The sequence below is a fragment of the Pan paniscus genome, chromosome 11, assembly GCF_029289425.2.
Source record: "Pan paniscus chromosome 11, NHGRI_mPanPan1-v2.0_pri, whole genome shotgun sequence".
Classification (NCBI taxonomy): domain Eukaryota; kingdom Metazoa; phylum Chordata; class Mammalia; order Primates; family Hominidae; genus Pan; species Pan paniscus.
The window spans coordinates 107,781,146-107,802,113 of NC_073260.2; the positions used below are offsets into that span (position 1 = coordinate 107,781,146).

General features: G+C 40.1%; 1 protein-coding gene across 15 annotated transcripts in view; it reads left to right on the top strand.

Annotated features, from left to right (window-relative positions):
• BNC2 (basonuclin zinc finger protein 2) overlaps positions 1-20,968 on the top strand; it is a 461,841-nt gene that overhangs the window by 98,889 nt on the left and 341,984 nt on the right. The gene's annotated exons all lie outside the window — the stretch shown is intronic.

Consider the following 20,968-nt stretch of genomic DNA (forward strand, 5'->3'; position numbering starts at 1 on the left):
CAGATCTCTCTGGACCCTTTAACTCCTAAATCTGTAGTCAGATATTCAGTATGTTTAAACAGGCTTACAATATTGCAAATATCTTGATTAAGAAATGCTTGTATGTTTTTAGTAAATGTTCAGAGTAATTTAATAAAAGCCTTATTTGTAAGTTTTATCACAATGGAGATTTAAAAGTTGGATGAGGAAATAAACATTGAAATCATAGATATTCTAAATGTCTTTCGAAGCCTGAGCTACAGCACAAGCTATGGTCTGTATGTCAGGCCTGATAGAATGTAAGGTTGAGCCCAGAAAAAAGGAGGTGGTTACAGAAATTTTTAAATGGAATCGAAACTGTCATTGGATGCATTTGGTTCATCAGATCCAGATTCAGTTCGATGTGCAGTTCTGGTTCCTTATCAGATGTAATGAATAGTAGTTGTACTTATTAGTATACTGGCAATTTAGGCCGGACACGGTGGCTCACAACTGTAATCCCAGCACTTTGGGAGGCTGAGGTGGGGCCGATCACTTGAGGTCAGGCGTTCGAGACCAGCCTGGCCAATATGGTGAAACCCTGTCTCTACCAAAAATAAAAAAATTAGCTGGGTGTGGTGGCGGGTACCTGTAATCTCAGCTACTTGGGAGGATAAGTCATGAGACTCCCTTGAGCCTGGGAGACAAAGGTTGCAGTGATCTGAGATTGTGACGCTGTACTCCAGCCTGGGCAATAGAGTGAGACTGTGTCTTTAAAAACAAAACAAAACAAAACAAAACAACATACTGTCAATTTGGACCTTTGGGCTTGAAGCTTTTTCTATTTGACAGCTGAGATTTGGGGCGTGGGATAATACCATCTGCAACTTGTTGGCAAGCACATTATTTGTATTCGAATAGAAAGGACATACTGTTAGAAAATGCGCAAAGGGAAAAAGGCTTTTGTAGAGGTCATTTGGCATGTAGGTGTATGAAAGGTGAGGCTACAGCAACACCCAGCAGCTGATAAGACCATACACAGTGTAAGATGAATGGAAAGTTTCCTCCAAGCACCTTGGGCTCTCATGTTAAGACTTGGTAAAAAGGTTGCTGATGCTTCATTTACTGTAGCGACAAGCCCCTTTATCTCAGCGGCTGTCAATGTGAGTTGGAATTTCACATCTTTTTAGGAAGTCTTTTGGACCATTTTAAAATTCTTATTATTGCACTGTCCCTCACCCTTTCTTTTTTTTCTGATTGCATGACGTGTAGTCCTCTTTTCTTGTCAGCAATTAGAAGAAAAATCTCAACAGAACGAGAAAAACTTGTGACGCTGAAAAGATTTGCCTGAAGTGTTCCATGTAAGCAGTGGGAATGGACATACACTGAAAGAGAGAGGGGAAAAAAGGCTTTTTGTTGAGAGTGACAGGCAGGCAGGATGAGCAAAGTTTAACCTAAATCCTTTCATTGATATTGCAAAGTCATAAGCCTTCATATGACACTGCCACATTCAACTCACTGTATGATCTGGAGTTCAGTAGCTTGTACCATAGTGCAAGTGTGTGTACAGTGCAAACATTTTATGAACTGCAGTGTCTGATCCATCCGTCTGTCTGGGCAAGAGTGTCCCTTGATAGTAAAAAGAACAGCAATCAGGACAGAATTGGTCAATGTGGCATGTCTAATAGTGGGAAGATATTTGAAGGACTCGCTATAGACACAGTAGTCTCTCTAAATAGCCTCTTTGCACCCGGAGTCTTATTGCAAACAGGTTCATTAAGGAGAGACATTCTGACACACAGCATCACAGTAATGAAAGTAGCTCTGTTTTTCTAATATTGTATCTTGCCACTTCAGTTAGGCTGCTAGTACAAGATTTCCCTTGTGTTGTTGTATATTTCTCCAGAAAAAGAATCAGTCTTCATAGAATATACAATTATTTTGTACGGGAATGTATAACTCCTACCTAAGATCCAGTCTTCCCTGTTTATGTGCACTAGTGCAAAAATAATTGGCAAACACATCCTCCAGACCAAAAGCTTCCAGCACCTTCAATTTGTTGGGCTTGAAGACGTTGAACCAGTTATAATAAACTTTAAAAAAATGTGTAATGTTTAAAATGGATTTGTGATCAATCATAAAAGACAAAAAAAAATTAGTACAGTTTCCCATGAGGTGTGAGGTTTTTTTCCCTAGGTTTTAGCCAACTTCATATAGTATCAGTTCAAAGAGGGGGAAAATGCAAAAGGTTTTCATCTACTAAGCTTTACATATAACTACTATATGATGACTTAAGCTATTGGATTTTCTGCCTGTTAATGTACAGCATGAACATTATGAACAAGGAAAAAAATGGTTATATTGGTTTAAAAGTGGATATGGAAAATTTAATGTGCTCAAGTGGGAACAATGGCATATTAAAAAAAAACACTCATGACACAGATCTAATAATTCACTTGCCCCTGTAGGAGAAGGGTATCAACTCTGATACTGGCTCACAGTTTATTTTTATATACACCCCTGGTCCCTGCAGTATACCCCGTGTGTGGGTTCCAGAGAAAAGAAAGAAAATAACCTGTAGGGAAATCAGCCTGGAAACCTTTCATTAAATACATTGTACTTTGTATTGTGTCTTTCACAGACTCTTCAAGAAATAAAGGAAAAACCTGTTATCAGTCTGCATGTGTAAAATATTATATTTGAATACTATCATTTGTTTTAAGATTAAGGCTGAGGCTGCAGACATATTAGTTATTATTCACTTACATCTGGTAGATAATGCAACAGGGATTTAAAAATTCTTTTTCCATTTATAGTCCCTGCCATCCTCCCCCCACCATGAACTGTAAAGATACTACTTTAACTTAAAACTGTGCTTGCTAAAATATTTCAATGTTGGAAATGTTGCCTCTTTATAGAGGATTAGGGTTGTGAGGGTAATAAAATCAGTCTTGAATTTCTTGGCGGAGTTTATCTGTCATTTAGCAAAAGATGCCTTTCTAGGGAAAATTGAAGAAAGTGTTAAATACATTCTTTTATGAGAAAAAATATAAATGGTAAGAGTGTAACTGTGAATAGTGACACCTTTATCAAGTTGAATGTCCTTTGGAGTGAGGCTTTGTCTTGTCATTATAGTTCATGTATTGCTGTTGGTGGGCTTTTAAAATCTGTAAACGTCTTATCTTTTTTGCTGACTATTCATGCAGGATATGCTAGGCAAGCCAACTGTGACACATACTCTGCCTATACTTGTAGCTGCCTCTTGGATGAAAATGAACACATATCTTAAAACCAAACCTTGGGTGCCATATAGCAGTATTTAATGAACTTCTGGGATTGCAGACAGTAAGAGCCGAGTTTTGATCTCACATACCTGGGAACACACTGTCCTACACAATCTGTTGAAAGATTTATTATTTCTGAAGTAGCTTGTGTTAAAAACCTTGTTTTAAGTATAGAGGGTTGTAAGCCTATCAGTCTCAGCAAATTGATACCTTTTTTCACGTCTGTTAGACTCAGTGCCACCTCTTGTCCTGAGGACAGATATAGCACATTCCACTCCATATTAGGTATCCTTGCTAAGAATTCTGTTTTTGGGGGACAGAGTCTCGCTCTGTCACCCAGGCTGGAGAGCAGTGGTGTGATCTTGGCTCGCTGCAACCTCTGTCTCCTGGGTTCAAGCGATTCTTGTGCCTTAGCCTCCTGAGTAGCTGGGATTACAGGCATGCGGCACCATGCTCAGCTAATTTTGTATTTTTAGTAGAGAGGGGTTTCGCCATGTTGGCCAGGCTGGTCATGAACGCCTGGCCTCAAGTAATCCACCTGCCTCGGACTCCCAAACTGCTGGGATTATAGGCGTGAGCCACCGAGCCCAGCCCTTTTCTTTTCTTTTTGTGACAGGGTCTTGCTTTGTCGCTGAGGCTGGAGTGCAGTGGCATGATCTCGCTATCTTGGCTCACTGCAGCCTTCACCTCCTGGGGTTCAAGCGATTCTCCCACCTCAGCCCCTGAGTAGCTGGCTCTACAGGCGTGCACTACCATGCCTGGCTAATTTTTGTATTTTTTGTAGAGGTGGGGTTTTACCATGCTGCCCATGCTGGGAAAAAAAAAAATTCTTGAATGACTTGAGGGTAGGGTTTTTGAAAAATAGGGGTGTGCTGTTAGATGTAGAACTTCTCAGGTGAAACAGCCCCTGGGTGATTGGTTACCATGGTAATTGTGGGTAAACTCCTGATTTGGAAGTAGTTGCTCCAGTATTCATATGAGTCATTTTGGTTCCTTTCTGGCTTCAGAAGCCTGTCAATTGAGTTCTTAAGCCACAGACCAAGTTAATTTAGAGATGTCGATGTCAGTAATTTACCTTCTGATTGTCAGTGAATTATTTAAGAAGTATCTTACTATTTTTCTAAGGTGAATGAGCTTTGGGGAGAGGATTTTCATAACCACCATCTCTGTTTTACCTGAATAGAAAGAGCACAATCAGCCCATATCTGTGACTACACAGGGTTGGCCCTGATCTTAGGGTGGCAGTGGATGAGCATCCACTGTCAACTCTCCTGTATCTCTGGGTGTTCAGTGCCTCGCATTCTGAGATTTGGCCCATACCTTCCAGGTTAGCATTGAGCCATGGGACTATGTTAGTTTCCTCTGCTGTTGAACTGCTTTAGGAAGAAAAGACCTCCTTGTTTCTGGCGGTGACTGCTGGGCCTTACATTCATTTTGGGTCAGGTAATTCATTGAGCAAAACCGTAGGCTGTAGGTTAGGTATACAGCTTCTCCTCCCCATAGGGTTTGTGTAAATTTCCCAAGGCCTGGGAAATTTCTCTGTAATTCCGGAGGGCTCCACTTCTCCTGGAGCACCCACTTAGAGCCTGAAAATGCCACAGGTTGGTCTATACTTCACAGCATCAGGGTTTTCTCACGTTCGCAAGCTTCAATGACAAGCTCCACCCACATGAATCTTGTAAGTGGTGGCAGAGCTTGCTGTTATCCAGTGCTTATTGTGTGCCAGGCATTCTGCTAGATGCTTTACATCCATCATCATTTGCTCTTTACATTAAGCTGGCGACTTGGAGACTACTTACCTCATTTTGTAGATGAGGAAGCTGTGTGACTAGTAAGGGGCAGGCAGCACTGGGATTTTTAGATCCAAGCCTGGTCTCATTCCCAGGTCCATGGCCTTTGACATCACATCCTTTAAGCTGCATGGCCTCCCTGAGCTCTCCTTTCCGTTGGCTCTCATGCCTGTACAATGATTCCGTCCCTGATTTGGGGTCCTGTCACGTGACCCCCATCACTTATTAACCAGGTGACACTGTTAGTCTTTTCACTGACTGAGTGGCATTTTCCCTGTCAGTAAAATGGGAAAGAATGATCCTTCTTCTTTAACCTGTTGTTGTGAGGAGTAAATGAGATAATGTCTCTGTTATTTATTAGACACCTATTTTATGCTAGGCACTGTGCTAGAACTTCCAGTACAGCAGTGACACGAACAGACGTGGTCCCTGCTCATGAAGCCTGCAGACCTGTAGGCATGGCAAGACACTTAAACAAAAAGCGCACTTAGTTTTGTGCTCTATGTCTGAATCATATATAGTTGTTAAGGCCCAGGAACTTTGACTTCAAGTTTAAGCTGCAGCCTCAGCAGGCACTATGCTTTTCCAGGGTCCTATTTGTAATTCTTACAGAAGACCCGTTGCTTTCTTTTATGTTGCCTACTGATGGATCTTTTTACCTAATCCTCTTCCATTGTTCCCCATTTCAGGTCTCTGGAAGTCAGAAACCTGGAAGTTCTGCCCCCTACCTACTTCTCAGCTTCTTCTTCCCCTCTTCTATTCTCCTGCCACTGTCTGCGCCATTTGTCTGTTTCTTAAGGTTTCCTGCTCTGCTTTCTGTCTTTCTCTCATTTCTGAACCCTGTTTAAATTCAACCCTTGATTTAATAAGATCTTAGTCTAGTCTCCATTATTTCAAGTCATATATCGCTTTTGATAAATTTTCTTTTTAAGCACTTATCCTAATTTTGCATTTGTTTATGTAGGCAGTTTTTCTGTTTCTCCAATTAGAGTAAAAGTTCCTTGGGGGTAGGGACCACTTCTCTGTCTCTCTGGTACCTATCCCAGCTGCTTGTCTGCTTTCAAATACTTACTGAGTTAGGTTGGATTCCACCCCCCCCTCATTCTCTTCTCTGGATCAGCTCTTTCTCTTTCATCTCTTTGCCTAGCATTTTCATTTATTCTATTTACATGTGCATTTGGTCTATCAAATTGAACATATCCCAAACTAAACACATCTCCCCAACTCTGCATTTTTTCCTTATTTCCAATTCTTGTTAAATGTCTCTGTTGCCATTATCCAAACCCCGTTTGCCTCAGTTTCTTGTGACACTCTCGTTTTCTCACCATCTTCTGAATAGGAAGATTGATTTAAGGAAAGATTCCTTGGCATCTCTCATAACTTCCCTACCTTCCCTGCCACTACTTGGTGGCTCTTACTGACTTCTGTGTCTGAATTGCATAAACTGGCCTGTCATGGTGGTTCACGCCTGTAATCCTAGCACTTTGGGACGCTGAGGTGGGTGGATCACGTGAGGTCAGGAGTTTAAGACCAGCCTAGCCAACATGGTGAAACCCCAACTTTACTAAAAATACAAAAATTAGCCAGTCGTGGTGGTGGGTGCCTATAATCCCAGCTACTTGAGAGACTGAGGCAGAAGAATCGCTTGAACCCAGGAGGTGGAGGTTGCAGTGAGCCAAGATTGTGCCACTTCACTCCAGCCTGGGTGAAAGAACAAAACTTCATCTAAAAAAAAAAAAAAAAAAAAAAAAATTGCATAACCTGCCTCTTCACTTCTTGCCCTGATAGATTTGAGCATGTCGGATCTTAAAAGTCTTTGATAGCTACTGAAGTATTCACTAGTGAAATAATGTCATGTTTTGGATTTTCTTTAAAATTATCCAGTGGAGGAGAGAGGTAAAGGGGATTTTGGGAGAGGTGAAACAAGACTGACCATGTGCTGATAATTGTTGAAGTTAGGTAGTGAGACTCACAGAGGGGCTATTATACTGTTTACATTTGTATAATACATGTTTGAAAACTTCAATAATAAAAATTTGAAATAAAACACAGCAAATTTTGGCTTTACACTGTCTATAGATAATATATGAACCTCTTGGCAGAGCATACAACCCTCTCATACTTTTTCCCCAGTGCCTCATTTGGCTTCTAATCTCCCTCAACTCTGTATACAGGCTGACTCTACTCTGAAGCCATTTCTGTCCTCAGCATTGATCTCCGGAAAGGCTCAGCTCTACAAAAAAAAAAATCCTCCCTGGCCTAATTTACTAGCCTGATTTGAGTTTTCTCTCCCATATCCCTTAGCATGTACCGGCCCTTAGGGGCCTATCACATTGTATGTAATTGTTTCCTTGTGTCTCTCTGAGCACTGACCCCCAGCCAGTTTTATCCCATTACTGAGGACTGCCCAAACTGAGAAGGTTTTCCCCAGCCTGCCAATATTTCAGTTTAATACTCATTGCATGCCTACTGAGTGTTGGGCACTTGATGAATACTTTAGATTTAATTGACTGGTTGCTTCTGGTCTATAATATGGAGAGAGTCTACCATCTGGCTTTCTGGGCTGACGTTGGCTGTAGATTTCATCCCTCTCCCTCACTCTTACGATCTTCCTAGATTCTCCTTTGGGAATGAAGTATATAATGTTCAGAGATGCTTAGGTAGACTATGCCATGTAAGGTAGCCAGATAGTGATTGGCATGTCAAAACCCTTTGTCCAGTCTTTTCTTAATGGTGACTTTGAAAATTGTTAGGCTCTGTATTTACACTTATTAAGTCCCTGTTTCCTCTCTTTGGTTCATCTTTACTCCATAAAACTGGGTGGGGGAGTTGTTTTTCTGTGTGGGGAGGGCAGCCTCCAGCCAGCTTTTTGTGAGAGCCCACTCTGAAGCCCCTACACTAGACTCTTCAGGAAAAGCAAAGTAACCTTCCCAAACCATTTAATTCATTTCACTTATTTCTGGCCATTTGATGATTCCAAACTCCAACAGGACCTGTAGCCCAGAGGTAAAAGTAGAAGATGTTTAAAAGATTTGAGAAATGAACTAATTTTTGTGGTCTGGAGAAGTAAAGACCAAGGTATGAGTTAATCACTGTTTTCAAACACATGAAATTATTTTGCATGGAAGGTAGTACCAGCTGTTAGCCATTTGAGTGAAAATAAACAAAAGGACTTAGATTGCAGCTGGAGGGATTTTAGTTAGATAGAAATTTTTCATTAAGTGGTTCTGGGTGGGAACTGGGTTCCCATCCCAGTAGATTGTTGATTTAGGTCCAGATTGGAGGGCAGTGGGGCAGATTTGAGGAATTTAAGCATCCTGAAAATCAGTCCTCATGATTAAAAAATCAGCAGCTGCGAATGCTCTTCGTGTTCAGAGCTGCAGAATGAGGATTCCCCTCATCCTTCCCACCTTCCCCCAAGTTGAAAGAAATTAACCTCAATTAAAGGAAATAGTGATGGATGGTTACAGAGATAAGTATGATATATCACACAGGAAAAACTACATTAAAAGAACATTAAAGTTGAGACAGAAAGCACTAAAAGTGAAGAAATTCACAGTTAAGGTTGAAAAGTGATATCGTTTACATCTCTGCTAATATGTAGACCTAACAGGATACACTAAGAAATTATGAGTGCCGGGCGCGGTGGCTCACGCCTGTAATCCCAGCACTTTGGGAGGCCAAGGCGGGCGGATCACGAGGTCAGGAGATCGAGACCATCCTGGCTAACGTGGTGAAATCCTGTCTCTACTAAAAATACAAAAAAAATTAGCCAGGCGTGGTGGCGAGCGCCTGTAGTCCCAGCTACTCCGGAGGCTGAGGCAGGAGAATGGCATGAACCCAGGAGGCAGAGCTTGCAGTGAGCCGAGATCGCGCCACTGCACTCCAGCCTGGGCGACAGAGCTAGACTCCGTCTCAGAAAAAAAAAAAAAAGAAATTATGAGTATGTCCTGTTGTGCTAAGAAGTAAGTTTTTTGACTTGACATACTAAGCTTAATACACAGTTTCATTGCCCAGCTTTAATTAAGGCATCATTCATGACTGATTATAGCCCATGGAAAAAAACCTGTTACTTTTACCAAAAGAGTTTGGGGTTGATTTTAAAATTTAGCTTTGGAGGGGACCAGGTGGTGATTCTGTGACTCTGTGCATTTCATTACCTAACATATTTCAGCTTTTCTAAAGTCAAATTATTTCAGCTTTTCTAAAGTCAAATATTTCTATTTAAAAGGCACTAGTTTTGACTAAAATGTTAATAATAACAGATTTAATACTATTGAGTAATATTGTTTCCATCTGTTTAGAAAGCAAAATTTAGCTTTTATCCCTTCATTTCAGGGGTGGATTTTTGCTTCTCCAAAATAGATCTAAAATCTTATGTGTATATTTTAAGCAAATTATTATTGCGTTTTAGGAGTCTTAGCCAGAATAAAATCCGATTACATTTTCAATTCATAAAATTACATTGTGACCCCAGAAAACATCCTCTAATTGCTTTAGTTTTTACCTAATAAGACTGTCTCTTTGTGTATGTTTACCATATTAGAGACAAAAATCCCTCAAATGGGTCTAGAATACTAAATATTTGTGTACGATAGAGTGTGGATAGTACAAACGTCAGTCCTTAGCTGCTTCATCCCTTGTCTGACTCTAAAGAGTTGTTACTTCTTCCTAAACCAAGGGCCAAGATGGAAGATATAACCTTCCAAAAAATCAGAGTATATGCCACAGCGGGTTTCGTATCCTTACAGAAGATGTTCTCGCTCTCCTTCTTTTTTCTTCTTTCCCTTCTTCCCCATCCCTCCTCCCTCCTTCCCTCCTTCTTTCCCTCCCTCTCATTTATTTTTGGGATAATTTTGAGTTCTTTCATTGACCATAAGCTTATTGTGAAGAACAAATTCAGTTTATCAAATTTAGCTACCAAATCTTAAAATTTGATTTTTAAAGTAGAAAGATAATTGCTTCTTATTAAAAAAAAAACAGACAAATAAGTAAAGTTATGTCAATTTGTATAATTCCACATTAATGAGCTAGTACATGGGTTAAAATGTTATATTAGTAGTTTCAAGAAAGGAAATGTGAGCTATAATTATTATATGTTTTCTATTTTTGTTACATTTAAGGTGAGTCTTGTAAAAGGGCCAATGAAATTGCCTTAAGTAAAATGATTATTAACCAATACAATTTATGGCATATTGACTTGGGTAATATTAATTTGGGTACATGACAGGATATATACTCATGGTCTCTTGTCACAGATTTTTAGGTTGGGTTACTTACCAGATGAATGAGTTTGTGTTTCCAATTAATTTTTTTAAAGTTCAGGAGGCCAACAATTTGACAGATTTGAAAATAAAAATGAAATTGAGGTCACTTTTTTTCTAGTGGCTACTTTGGTATGCCGTGCGTAGACTCTGTTTCTTAATGCAGAAAATACAATCTTTATGCCTGTTTGGAGTTTCAAATGTAATATAAATGTCATGTATCATCATAAGTATGCAAACATGTTTTAAAACACAGAATTGTATGGAAGCAATTACTGGCAGTGAGTGAGCTACACACCCCAAGGGTGGGTTGGGGCCAAAAAAATTAAAGTTCCTAAACAGAATTACTTTTGTGTGGGTGGGAAAGAGAGAGCAAGGTTAACTTTTATTAGGAACCAATCCCAGCTCTTACTTTAATTCTCGTCACATACTTGGTAACTCAAATAAATAAGTAGTAAAGGGACATTAAGGGACTTTGTGTTAGGATTAGTTTTTCCCCCCACTTGCTATAGTCTTCCAGTAGGGAGTGATTAGTGTTCCCCAGGAGGGCCTGGTGGACACCAGTGCATATATAGCTCTGTAGTTTTCAAACACTAGCTGTTGGTTAAAGGTGATGTTGCCACCCTTTGTGACATGGTACTTGAGCATTCTTTTGCTGGGTGTGTTGTTTTCATTTTTAGCAGAATGAATGGGATGTAGGAAGGTTAGATTTTATCATTGGAAAGTAACATGCTATGTAGTTTTCTGCCACTCACCACTAGCCTGGAGAAGACCTGAATGATAGGTTCTCCCTCTTGACCCCTTCATGCTGTATGTTTTATTTGTTTTCTAACTTCATATAAAATCACTATCATCTGAAGGTGATGATGGTTTTTTTTTGTTTTTTTGAGACAGGGTCTCGCTCTGTCACTCAGGCTGGAGTGCAGTGGTGTGAACACAGCTCACTGCAGCCTCAACCTCCTGGGCTCAAGTGATCCTTCTGCCTCAGCTTCCCATGTAGCTGGGACCACAGGTGCATGTCACTATGGCCGGCTAAGTTTTTGATTTTTTGTAGAGATGGGGTTTTGTCATGTTTCCCAGGCTGGTCGTGAACTCCTGGGCTCAGGCGATACTCCTGTCTTGGCCTCCAAAAATGCTGGGAATATACGCGTGAGCCACCATGCCTGACCCTGAAGGTGATTTTGCATTGTACTATTTTGTGGGGGTATGGACCACACAAATGGAGGGGAACGGAATTACTATCTATAAAAATAAATTTATCTTCTGACATTCTCTGGAGCCCTTTGCTAACAAGGTTTAAATGGATCTTTTTTCTAAAGCCCTTGTCACCATAACCTCTCAGCTAGAGAGTCGTTTTGGGTTCAACTGCAGGTTGAGCTGAGTGACCATCTAAGCAGCACAGGGACTAGCAGCCCCTTAACTGTGATCAGAACATCACTGTATTGATAAGTGAGTCTTGGTCAAGTCACTTAACCTTTCTTCCTTGATTTTCTATTATGTACACTGGAAATGATAGTATCTATCTGCCTTTGATCTCATAGGGATGCTTCAATCCATTAAAGTCATTAAAGCACTTTAAGTAAGGTATAAGGCACTAGATGCAAGGCCTCTTCATTATTGTTATCATTCTGTTATTTTATTACAGTGCTGTATACAAAGGGGGCACTTTTTAATGCTAAACAGTCATCTCAGAATATGTTCTGTGGAATCCAGAAGTTGACAGAGGACCTTAAGCGGTCAGGTTATCTTTCTCTTTCTTCTTGAAGCCAGGCTCTGTTCCTCGTTGTCTCTGTCTGTTACTTTGGAGAACAAATAGCAAAACCAGGAACACAAAAATGAAAATAGAAAATTGAGACAAATGGGGTAGCTGTAGTCTACTTCGTGTTATTTCCTGGGAGCTGCTGTTGGTGTTGGGTTTCCTAAAGTGGGAAGTTCATTGTGCCTCTCTGGATACTGATCTCCCCTTTCTGTAATGTGCACATCCAGGGGTTTTGAAGTGGATTGTGGGCTTTGATTCATTCCCACTTGCAACTTTCATTTTCTTTGTTTTTTCGAAACACTGTTTTACGAGGAAAGAGAAAAACATTTGCGGGTAGGGTGGGTAAAGATCTCTGGATGTCTTTGGATAGTGTTCAAAGGCATTTTGTACAAGATGATTGTATTTCCTACATCAGCCCCTTCTGGCATTTCATCTCAAATACTTCCTCCCTTGCACCTCATAAAAAATTCCAGAAGGTGATGTACTTCCATATGGCCTTGGATGGCACCAACTTGATGATGTCCATGAAAAAATAGAGGATCAACGCTCACCTTCCAGAGTGAAGAGTTTGCTTCCTGGAGCATGGGTTCTTTTGATCTCACAAATATCACTATTCTAAAGTAACCTACCCTGTCCTTTATCTTAACATTCTGAAACTGATGTTGGTGACTCTATTGGTTCTTCTTGGCTAAAAAGTTTTGCTACTTTCCACGTTCATTCTTTTTACTTTTTGTTACTTTGAGTATCATGATAAATTTTACTTCTATTACCTTATTTATGGACTGATTACTCTGCTCCACCATTTACATGTAACTTGGTAGCATTTTCAATTTCATCAGCTACAGAGCACTAATTCCTCAAACATGGGCCTTTGTAGTTAGGTGGAACTTAAGACAGTTGAGTGTCATGGTCTGAAATGTAAGTTATTTCTGTTCATCAAAAATATTATTTAAGGGAGCCCTGGAATAATTATGAGTACTGAATAATTAAGCCATAAATAAATATAAATTGGTAAAGACATCCATCATTTATTATTTGGTTTTCCAACTTCCATAACTAGAATCCTGAACTTACGAATATGTTGCTTTATAAATTAAATAGAATGGTTTGCTTTTCTGACTCCCTCTCCCCGCAAAAGCATAAGAGTCTAACAGTGGATTTTCTGGTATTGATTTGTTTGTTTGAAAAATCTTAGATTATATCATAGTTTTGTATTTTAGAATCAGTTTCTTGAAGAGGAAGAATACAATTATATGAAATTGGGATTGTTGTGGAAAATCAGAGACATATGTTTGCTATAGGTATAATATTAGTTTTTCAGCATCAAGAGTAAAACAAGTGGAATTACCTCTGAAATTGCAGCTAACTATTGCTACCTCTATACCAGAAATATTTTTTCATCTTTTCATACCACATGTGAAAACCTTGTTGTTGTTGTTGTTTTTTGTTTTGAGACGGTCTTACTCTGTCTGCCAGGCTGGAGTGCAGTGGCACAATCATGGCTCACTGCAACCTTAACCTCCCAGGCTCAAGTGAGCTTCCTGCCTTAGCCTCCCAAGTAGCTGGGACCACAGGCATGTGCCACCACTCCCAGCTAATTTTTGTATTTTTTTTTTTATAGAGACGGGGCCGCTCTGTGTTTTACAGGCTGGTCTTGAACTCTTGGGCTCAAACAATCCTCCTGCCTTAGCCTCCCAAAGAGCTGGGATTACAGGTGTGAGCCATTGCACCTGGCCCTGAAAATTCTTAAGTGGGGATAAGGGATAACAGAACTTCTTGGTTCATTGTTACCTACTTTTCTTTTTTCTTTCTTTTTTTAAAGAAATGCTGCAGCACTCATTATTTTTTCCCCTGTTTCCCTCTCCTCCCCAAATTTCCTGTCAGCAACTTTGTTTTCTATTCATTAGAATTCAAACACAATTTAAATTAATTTCCCTTGCCACCTTCTCTGTGGTTAGATACACCTTTGGTGAGTTCACAAATGACTCATTGGACTATGATGATTTTTGTTGATTTCTTACATGGTCCAACTGGGTTATCCTTAGAGATGCCTTAGAACCAGTGGAGGTGTTGGCTGTAGGATTAGATGGACTTAACGCAGATTACTGGGGATCTCCTGGTATTCACATCCCTGTAGTTGCTAACCATGCTTGGATTTATCCTGGATTGGACCTTTTTTTCACTATCAGGGCCTAAGGAGCCTTTTTAGGCATTTTATCCAACCTCCTCCCAGCCAGGCCCTCATTACATCCTAAGAATAAGATTTTGTCTGGCAGGGTTGAACTTTAAAGGACCATAAACCATTGTAATATCTAAATTTTTTCACCCCTATTGAAAATGCATGATTTAGACCCAATATGTGGATGCACAAATTATTAAATGACTTAGCTATTTATATTCCACCCAATAGTGTGGGTACATTTTTCTGAGAGTTGCTGAACAGCAGTGGTATTTTGAAAAATACTACTCACCTTGAGGAGGTTACGTTGAATTTGTCTTTTTTGGCTTAGTTTTAAAATGAAGCTGATTACTTGGTGGTATACTTAGATGGTCTTTGATAGGACCCTCTCCTGTCCTGCCTTCCCCCATGGAAGTATCATTATAGATATTTCCTATACATTCTCACTGCAAATAAAATTCAGAAAATACTTAGCTCGTAAGAGTTTCTGTCTCTGGCCCCGCGCGGTGGCTTACGCCTGTAATCCCAGCACTTTGGGAGGCCGAGGTGGGCGGATCACGAGGTCAGGAAATCCAGACCGTCCTGGCTAACGCGGTGAAACTCCGTCTCTACTAAAAATACAAAAAGTTAGCCGGGCGTAGTGGTGGGCGCCGTGCCTGTAGTCCCAGCTACTCGGGAGGCTGAGGCAAGAGAATGGTGTGAACCCGGGAGGCGGAGCAGGCAGTGAGCCGGGATGGTGCCACTACACTCTAGTCAGGGCGACAGAGCGAGACTCTTTTTAAAAAAAAAAAAAAAAAAAAAATAGTTTATGTCTCCAAAAATTGAGGTATTCTATGATATTTATGTGACTTCTACCTTCAGTTGTGATTGTAGAATGCCTTCACAGATTTAAAATAGATACCAATAAAATGGAATTATATATAAATGGCATGGTTAAGAATGATTGTTCTCTTGATTTGTTTTCAAGCTATGTTTAGTATTCCTTTTTTCTTCCTATGTATTTTGAGGGATTTAACACTGAGTCATATAGATAGTGTTAATTTTCATTTCAGTTTATAAACTTCTATCAAGACAATAAGATTTCAGTGTAAAAAAAAATTAAGGAAAATATATTTGGTGGTTTTCCTCCTCCTGAAATCTTAAAAGTTACCATACTTTCCATTAAAGTCCTCTCTAATATCTGTACAGAAAACATACTGTTCTTGAATAAAACAAAATTAATTTGTGGTCCTTGACTTCTGTGGAAAAAGACCCTTATCATAACAAAGTACAAAAATAGTAAAAGCAATTAGTGAATTAAGCCTCAATTCCAATTGCCTCGATTTTTTGTATGAAATCATATCTTTCTTATTATAGAAGTGTGAGATTATAGCCAGCTGTTGGAGTAGTAACTTGTAATCCATTTCTGTACGTTGGTTTTTGGTGTGAACTGAAAATGATTACCATGAAGTTAAGTGTTATAACCTACTTTAAATGAATTAGTTTCCTGGAATTTATTACTGCTAAAAATCAGAAGAAATTTCCTTAGGAATCTGTGTTTATAACAAAAACATGAACTTTGACCGTAGAATACTTTTCCCATTCAAATGAAAGATAATTTAAATAATATTTTTTAAAAGGTTGATTTAATTTTACATCTGTGAGTATAAATACAACCAGTTGATTCTTCAAAGATTTTTGATTGTGATAATAAGATTGATGGATATATTGTGCCTTAGCCTTATATTAAATTGGCAGATTTTTAAATACCGGATAATTAGAAATGCTATTAATTCTCAGTGTAGAATGCTAACCTAACATTTTTGTATGTCTTGTGTGGTCAATAGAATAATGGCCACCCAAGCATGACCAACTTTTAAGAACTTGTGAATATATATCTTACATAAGAAATGGGACTTTGGGCTGGGCGCTGTGGCTCATGCCCGTAATCTCAGCACCTTGGGAGGCCGAGGTGGACAGATCATGAGGTCAAGAGTTTGAGAGCTGCCTGGCCAATACGGTGAAACCCTGTCTCTACTACAAATACAAAAATGAGCCGGGTGTGGTGGTGTGCACCTGTAGTTCCAGCTACTTGGGAAGCTGAGGCGGGAGAATCTTGGAGGCAGAGGTTGCAGTGAGTCAAGATGGCACCACTGCACTCCAGCCTGGGCGACAGAGTGGAGCTCCATCTCAGAAAAAAAGGAAAGACAAGGGACTTTGCAAATGCGGCTAATGTTAAGGACCTTGAGATGAGGGAGATAATCCTGGATTTTCTAGGTGGACCCAGTCTAATCACATGAATCATTAAAAGCTGAGAACTTTTCCCAGCTGTGGTCAGAGAGAGATGACCATGGAAGAATAGTAAGAGAGCTCTAACATTGCTGGCTTTGAAGATGGAGCATCTGGGCCCTAAGCTAAGGAATGCTGGTGGCGGATAGAAGCTGAGAAATACAAGGAAGCAGATTCTCCTTTTGAGTCTCTTAAATGGATGGCAGCCCTGCTGATATCTTGACTTTAGCCCAGTGAGACCTGTCAGGCTTCTGACCAATATAACTGGAAGATAAGAACTGTGTGTTTTAAGCCACTAAATTAGTGGTAATTTTTTAGGGTAGACATAGAAAACTAATATACCTTGCTTTGTGTTTGTAATTTGTTGAATAAAATTATCACCAAACTCTCTAAATACTGTAAAGGAACAAAAAGCTATTTGCTTGCATATAAAATTGTAATTTATAAGACTTCATTATAATGGATTGTTATAATTAATTTTGCTTTTAAATAACAGAACGAACTTGATGCGACCTTGCAAGTATGCTTTTTTTTTTTTTCCTTTTTAAAATCAAGGGTTGCTTTGCTACCATTGTACCAGGAATATAGTAGGCAGTCAATAATTGTTGGAAACAGTAAAATTACATAGTCAACATTTTCATTAGCTATTGTTAATGTTGTTGTTAACAATGGAGTTTTGAGAAAGGGGCTTAAGGAAATGTAGGAATTTAAGTGTGTTAGGTCTTAAGAAGTATCTCCAAACTTTTGACAGATATTTCTCACATTTCGATTTCTGTCATGTTCGACAGTTGTCAAGAAATTGCTCAAGGGTTTATTGGACTCAAGCGCCAGGGCATGAGTGAGTTTATCTCTGTCTTGATAAGCTGGACACTGATGGTAGCCAGAAAGTTGTGGTGATGCGGAATTCTGATTCTTCAGATAATCGTTTCCTATTTAGTTAGAAAATGATAGGATTCAAGATGTTGTACCATATAGCAAGAGATTTAAGATCACTGTAAATATGTATAATAAATTAGGTAAATCTACATGCTTTTAAATAGCTTTTAAGCTGCTTGTCTACTTTCATGGCTAGTATGTTGGAACATTCAATCAGAAGTATTTATTGAGTCTGTCTGTACTAGGCACTGGGGATATAGGTTCAAAGAGCCCTGCCATCATGGTGCTTATTGACCCATAAGAAAGATAGAAATTAAGTAATTACCAGTGTTGGAAAGTAGTACAGGGCACTTTAGGAATAGGTAGTTACCATCTTGGGTCTATTTTTTTTTTTTTTTTGGAGACAGAGTCTCGCTGTGTTGCCCAGGCTGGAGTGCATTGGTGTGATCTTGGCTCACTGCAAGCTCCCCCTCCCGGGTTCAGGCCATTCTCCTGCCTCAGCCTCCCGAGTAGCTGGGACTACAGGCACCTGCCACCATGCCCGGTTAATTTTTTTTGTATTTTTAGTAGAGACAGAGTTTCACTGTGTTAGCCAGGATATTTTTGATCTCCTGACCTTGTGATTTCCCCGCCTCAGCCTCCCAAAGTGCTGGGATTATAGGCGTGAGCCCCTGTGCCCAGCCTAGGTCTAGTTTAAGAAACCATTTCTGAAGGCAAGGGGAGAGGTTCAGGAATGAGGAAAGAAAAAAGCTTTAAAGCAAAGAAAGAATGTCTGGAGCAGAGAAAATCTGAGATCACTGTGAGAAGGTGATAAGATGGTTAGGTTGGCAGAGATCAAATCTTACACGGTCCTCTTAAATGATTTTGGAACCTCAGCTGCAATTTGAAGAATGTATTGGAAGGGAGAAAAAGGTGACTCCAAGAAGCTGAGGTAGGAGGCTATTTCAGCTGTCAAAATATGAGAGTCTGTACCAGAGTAATAGAGAGAGGAATGGAGGATAGATCCAGAGATAGTTAGGAGATAAACTAGAAAGATTTGGAGGTTGACTGCATGTGGGGTGTCAGAGAGGCAGGGAGAGGTAGTTGGGGAAATAAAATAATCATGCCAACAAAAAAGACATATTATCCACAGCGAAGAGAGAGAGAATATAATTTATTATTGAGTAGGCATAAAAAGATTTTGCAGGTATGTAAGATATCTCAAAAGTGGCTATGAAGTTGGGGACAAAATCACGGTTAATACAGAACAGCACAAGAAAGTATATTCTTAATAACTTCTCATCCCTTTGAGAGACAAAGAAAGGGTTGTCCCTTTTGATAGTCTTCTGTACATCACATGAGAGACACTTGAGTTAATCCCAGAGGTTTGTTTTTCACATATCTAGCGTTGGTTTGGCACATGACTTAGACGTATCTCTACATTGTAAAAACTGGAGACTGAACTTAATCCTTAGAGAGATTTATCTCTGTTCCAAAGGTTAGAGTAAGGACTCACATTCACAATGTCTCCAAGGAAACACTCCTAAGAAAAGTGGAGAAGGATAAAATGGTCTTTTATAAATGGAGAAAATCATTTTCCAAGCCCTCAATAGCAGATGGTGCCATTTACCGAGGTAGGCAGCGCTGGAGGAGGAGCAGATTTGAGGAGTAATAAGACAGACACTTGGGAAGATGTCAAGTTTGAAGTTTCTATTAGACTGCCCCGGAAATGACAGGAGTGCATTCATGGTGGAGAAGGGAGATCTAGGCTAAATATAGACATTTACTAGCCATCAACAGGTAGTACTGAACCCTGGGAATGTACTGGGTAGCTTAGGGACATGGAACGGTGGGATGGGGAAGAAAGGATTGGGGGGTCATCTCTTTTGTCATATAATCGCATAGTTAGTATAGTGATATTACCCTAATGGTTAAGCGCAGCAGTGGTCGACATTTTCATCTTTTGACTACTTTTCCTGGATAATGTAGCTAAAAGTTTACATCACCTACTCTCGTAATCTAGACTCCTGCCCTTTTCTGTTAATAGGGTATGTTCTGAGGTGGTTTCCCCCCACAGCCTCCTTTCCTTTTGTTCACTGATTATGCATTCTCTTCAGTCCTCTGGATCTCCTGTGGACTGTTTTCCTGCACCCAGTGTGCTTCTGCCTCCCTCCATTTGAGGCCATGTGTCTTCTCATGCTCTCTTGCTCTCTCTTTTTGAACTGTTGCTTATTTGGAAATATTTTCAGTTATTTCCACACATAACTTCTAGATGTTTATACCTTTTTACAGAGTCAGGTATCCTTTTTCTGGTGTATTTATTTGGTCTGGAATGTGTCAGGTTTTGAGGCCACAGCACAGATGCTTTGCTCTCTCATAAGTGTGGGCGATATGTGGAGAATGGCTTTGTGTGGATTGGAAGTGGAGGTGAAGGGGGAAGTATCTTGTTGGGAAGAAATAGCTGACTGTGGCCCTCAAGTGCTCCTTGGGTGGTTGCATTTAATAATGATCTTAGTGAATCATTTGCTGCATATTGAAAACAAGATGGCTGGGGCCGGGCGCGGTGGCTCACACCTCTAATCCCAGCACTTTGGGAGGCTGAGGCGGGCAGATCACCTGAGGTGAGGAGTTCGAGAGCAGCCTGGCCAAGATGGTGAAACCCCATCTCTACTGAAATTACAAATATTAGCTGGGCATGGTGGTGGGTGGCTATAATCCCAGCTACTCAGGAGGCTGAGGCAGGAGAATCGCTTGAACCTGGGAGGTGGAGCTTGTAGTGAGTCGAGATTGTGCCACTGCACTACAGCCTGAGCGACAGAGCGAGACTCTGTCTCAAGAAAAAAGAAAAAAAAATGGCTATTTGAATCTATAACTGAACCTATAATTGGAAAATGAAATATGGGGTGGGGGAAAGACCCTCCCATTTGTATTTACAAGAACATTTAGATCTGGATTAAAATAGCAGTGACCTTTGCTCTTTATTATATCGGACAGGTCAGTTTGCAAGTTTGTTGGGTTGGGGCAACTTTTCTGAATCAGACTCATGTACTGATAAATTCTGCACTTGGTGGAGGAGGCAAAGGTTCTTATCCAGAGACACTTTAGGGAACTCTGGGGTTTGGCAAGTAGGAAAATAGGTAGAAATGGCGCTCAGGGACATTTCATTTTGTGATGACTGACTGTGAGCTGAAGATAAATACATAAAAAGGTAGGCAGTGATGCCTTGGACAAAGATTTTACCAACTGGCAGTGTGAAATATTCTGTAGACCACCAGTTCTAATGAGTTTATCTTAGACAGTTCTGAGAGTGTCGGTTAATAATTTACCCTTTCTGAGAGACAGAGGCAGCAATTACAGGCTGTAAGCGGGCACTCTGAGGCTTCTCGCTTTGCTGGAGCCCATCTGGGCTGGAGCCATGGACCCCAATGGTTGTGACACAAGTACCAAGTGTCTGCACTTTGGCATATGGAGGCTTCAGAGTGCTCAGTAAGGCATAGACATTCAGTGTGATTCACTTCAAGTGATATCTAAAGTAATGGATTACTGTAACTACCCATCTGCTCCACATCAAAAAGAATAGAACTCTGTATAGATATTTTTAAAGTTTATTT